The sequence below is a fragment of the Primulina eburnea genome, chromosome 15 (assembly GCF_022965805.1).
Source record: "Primulina eburnea isolate SZY01 chromosome 15, ASM2296580v1, whole genome shotgun sequence".
NCBI classification, from domain to species: Eukaryota; Viridiplantae; Streptophyta; class Magnoliopsida; order Lamiales; family Gesneriaceae; genus Primulina; species Primulina eburnea.
Window position 1 is genome coordinate 25,177,220 of NC_133115.1, and position 4,836 is coordinate 25,182,055.

General features: G+C 39.9%; 1 non-coding gene across 1 annotated transcript; it reads right to left on the reverse strand.

The window, feature by feature from the left end:
- Window positions 1–2,558: 2,558 nt before the first annotated feature.
- On the reverse strand, window positions 2,559–2,665 carry LOC140815783 (small nucleolar RNA R71). Its single transcript, XR_012114429.1, has one exon. It is a non-coding gene; the product is annotated as a small nucleolar RNA R71 (small nucleolar RNA).
- Between the last annotated feature and the right edge of the window lie 2,171 nt (window positions 2,666–4,836).

A 4,836-nucleotide genomic window follows, 5' to 3' on the forward strand; every position in this document is an offset into this window, starting at 1 on the left:
TCGGATAACTCCGGTGAGATATAAATATCCCAGTATAAACAATGTATACATGCAATCATATAAAACATATATAAAAGCATGACCAAACATCAAAACATGTATCTAATCTGACTACATGAATTAATACCAATCTGTATTTAAATCAAGGTCTTGTTATCTTATCTTAACTCATTTCTAATCTAGGGATCCCGATCTAATATAGACTTCGGCATGCTGTATCGAATGTCTATAATAGAAGTCGTTCTATATCTAAGCTCATCGATACACCGTAAGTCTAGAGTCTTAGCGGTTCTGACAAAGACTCGGCGGTTCTGCCCTAGCTAGCTGATCTGCCCTAGACTCAAACTCTGGCTCTACTATAATTCAATAGACTAAACATATCAATCTGATAATCTGCAAATATTAATGCAATAAAATAAAGTATGTGATTTTGGGAAACTAAAGTCAAACCTAACTTGAGTTGTGCAGTCCCGAATCAACATTTATTTATACCTTTGTCTTCCCGGTCTGACGAAGACGAAGTCGTGTGATAGGACTCGTTTTTACGTGTTTTTAGTGTTGGTTTTGAGTCGCATTCATGCATCATATTAGTTTGTTTTAGTTTAATTTAGCAATTATTTAGCATTATTTAGAATATGACTGATCTCGTGTATTTTGTGGTTGTTTTGTAGGAATTGGACCAAAAAGTGAGATTTTATATGTCAAAGCAGCGAAGAGGTCTCGCTAGGGCGGTCAAAAGTGACCGCCCCAGCGAGCATTTTAATCTAGCCGAGGAGTTTTTGCGCGAACCTCTCGCTAGGGCGGTCAAAAGTGACCGCCCCAGCGAGACCAGAGACATGGCCGAGGATTTTTATTCGAGAACCACTCGCCCCAGCGGTCAAAAGTGGCCGCCCTGGCGAGCGACGAGATCCAAGAAGATTTGTTTCCAAGTTTTGTGGACTCTATCTTACACCATAGACCTAATACACGAGAGGGGGCGCCGTTTTGGAGACTTGATCAGACTTTTCATCATCTTTCTTGGAGAAAAGGCGAGGAGCAAAGGAGATTTCGAAGACCTCGAGATTTCCACGCGTCGTGGCCGTCATCCGTCGTCATCTTTAGTATTTTCATTATTCAGTTTTCATTTCTTAGATTGTTGTTGGTTTTTATTATGAATTTTAGTAGCTAAACTCTAGATTTGTTGGGATTTGAGGGGATCCTACCCCGTACTCGTTGTTTAACATTATTGCTCGACGTTTTTATTAAGTGATTTGTTTATGCTATTGTTCATTCTTATTTCAATCGAAGCTTAGCTAACTTCCTTTGATTATTTCATGTTGTTAATGATGTCGAGAGAATAATTAACAATAAGATCACATAGTATAAACCACGGATTTACAATTTTAGTAGATATACAGAATTGGGTACGTGTCGATAGTGATAGTTCACCCGGATGAAAGCTAGTGGATTCCATAGAACGTAATGCAATCGTGAACTGTTAAATAATTGAGGATACTTGATTACTGCATGTTTATGATTAGTATTAATATAGCTCGACAGAGTATATTAATTAGTCTAGGGAATTCTGTCGAATGCACGAGTAAAAGTCGAGTATAATTTTTTTGATCACGAGCGGTAGGTGAACTGATAATTCCCAACAAATTCGTTTCTCATTTGATTTTAATCCAATTTAATCATTGATTTATTGATTACTTTTTCTTGCAATTTAATTATTTTAGTTATTAAATTCACTTTAGTTTAATCACCAACTCAATCTATCGTTGCTAAAGAAATTTACGTGAGAATAAAAATAGTGTAACGCAGTCCCTGTGGATCGATACTCGTATTCACTTACGTTTATTATAACTTGACTATCGTGCACTTGCGATATTTACATCGAGCTTTTAATTATACAACAAATTTTGGGACCATTCACTGTGCAAGTTTTGCTCGATCAAGATTTTGGCGCCGTTGCCGGGGACTGTTGATTCACGATTTTTATTTTCATTTAAATTCTTTAGTATTATTTGTTTTATTGTTATTTGATACTCTCATCGTGTTGCAGATTTTTCTTGTAGTGCATGCGAAGATCACTCGAGTGTAAGCTTGAGCCTTTTGACCCCGAGATCGAACGCACAGCTAGACGTCGACTACAGCAGCAAAGAGCGAAGGAAAGAATGGAAGGCGATCAACAAAGAGAGGAGCCAAGGCGTATACCGATGTTGGATTATGCACAACCGTCTCTTGATGGAGCACGTCCAAGCATCGTTAGACCAGTCATCCGAGTCAATCAGTTTGAGATCAAGCCAGCTATCATTCAGATGATTCAAAACACTGTCCAATTTGGGGGAAGTGCACTTGACGACCCTAACTCTCATATAGCTGACTTTCTTGAAATTTGTGATACTTTTAAGTTTAATGGCGTGTCTGATGATGCTGTTCGTTTGCGTTTATTTCCATTTTCACTGAGAGATAAAGCTAAGTCGTGGTTAAACTGTTTGCCTGTAGGGTCTATTACTACATGGGAGGATATGGCAAAGGCATTCCTGATCAAGTACTTTCCTCCGTCGAAGACTATGAAGCTTAGAGCCGACATTACTACGTTTGCTCAATATGAGAACGAGTCACTTTACGAGGCATGGGAGCGCTACAAGGACTTGTTGAGGAGATGTCCACACCATGAGCTACCGCTTGGGTTAGTTGTTCAAACTTTCTACTATGGTCTGATTACTCCTAACCGTACTATGATAGATGCTGCTGCATGTGGTAACTTACTGAGAAAGACGGCTGAGGAAGGATATGAGTTATTGGAGGAGATGGCTGCGAGTAGCTATCATCCTCAGTCTGATAGGCAGAGACGAGGGGCTGGAGTTAATCAAGTTAATGATTTGTCGGCGGTTTCAGCACAGTTAGAGGCTTTGAATAGAAAGATTGATGGGATGAGCATGAGTGGGTCGGCTATGCGTCTGCAAGAAATTTTCTGTGATAAGTGTGGGGGTGAGCATGACGTGCAGGATTGCCAAGATGGCAATCCATTCTATGTGCCTGAGGGAGCACCGGTAAAACAAGTGGGATTCCAGAACCGTCCTAGAAATGACCCTTATTCGAATACATACAATCCGGGATGGAGGAATCACCCAAACTTTTCGTGGGGAGGCCAAAACAGCCAAAATCGCCAACAAAGAGGTCCACCATATGGGATGCACCAAGGTTTCAAGCCAGAACCGCCTCAGGAGGAGAAGTCCAATTTAGAGCAAATGCTGGCTAAATTTATTTCTGCAACAGAGACGAGATTTCAGAACCAAGATGCATTCCATAAAGGGGTTAGAGAATCAAATTGGACAATTGGCTAAGTTGATTGCTAGTAGGGAGCAAGGAGCTTTGCCAAGCAACACGGAAACTAACCTAAGAGAACATGTGAAGGCGGTGGAATTGCGTAGTGGAAAAGCACTCGAGTCTAATGAGGAAAAGACCAAGCACGGTGAGGATGAGGTGAAAAATCGAGGAGGTAAGTCTTCTAACTCTACACCAACACCCATCGCACAATCCAAAATTATTATACCTCCTCCTTTTCCTGCAGCATTGAAAAAAGCAAAACTTGATGCGCAATTCGGTAAGTTTCTTGAGGTATTTAAAAAGTTGCACATCAATATTCCTTTCGCTGATGCTTTGATGCAAATGCCTAGTTATGCTAAATTTTTAAAAGACATCTTAGCTAATAAGAGGAAATTGGAGGATCACATGACGATAAAATTGACTGAAAACTGTTCTGCATTGGTACAAAACCAGATCCCACCAAAGCTAAAGGATCCAGGGAGTTTTTCTATCCCTTGCATGATTGGTGATGTTATTTTTTCTAAAGCTTTATGTGATCTTGGTGCGAGTATTAATCTTATGCCTTTATCTGTATTCAGGAAACTTGGATTGGGCGAGCCTAAACCGACACAGATGTCCTTGCAACTAGCTGACGGATCCGTCAAACTTCCACGAGGAGTCAAAGAAGATGTGTTAGTGAAAGTGGGAAAGTTTACATTTCCTACAGATTTTGTGGTGCTTGACATGGAAGAGGATAGGGAAATGCCTTTGATTTTAGGGAGACCGTTCCTTGCAACTGGCAAGGCCGTGATTGAAGTGCAAGAAGGGAAGTTGAGATTGAGAGTGGGAAAGGAAGAAATCACTTTTAATGTTTTTAACGCTCCTAAGCACACACTGCACACTAATGATTGTTCGATAGTTGATTCATCGGATTCACTTGTGTGTCAATTTGTTCATGATGCTATGAAAGACTCATTGGAAGCCACGCTCACCACTGAATTGAAGGAGGATGAATTTGATGAAGAAAGATCTGCAAGAGTGGAACACTATAATGCCAAACATCAATGGAAGAAGCCAGAAAGGATGAAACTGGAGGACATGGGGGATCGAAGAGATTTGACCACTCAGAAGTCAAGCATTGAGGAACCGCCAACACATGAGCTAAAACCATGGCCTCCACACCTGAAGTACGTGTACTTAGAGCGTAAAAAGCTAGCACCTGACAAGCGCATTTGAGAGGGGAGTCACTTCTGTCCTTTCTTTTTATTTATTTATTTTTATTTTATTTATTTTGTATTTTTTATTTATTTTTTTCTTTTTCTATTGTGTTATGTTTATTTCCGATTGTTGTTTCATTCGTGCATTTATTTTTGCATTTATTTGTGTGTCTCCATTCGTGTTTGCATTCTGTGTTTTGAGTCTTTTGTGCAATGAGGGCATTGCACAACTCTAGTATGAGGGGGTGGGTAGATTGTTTTGATTGTTTAGTTAATTGGTTTAGTTTCGTTGCATTTCTTTTGTTTGGTGTCGTTTATGGTGAGA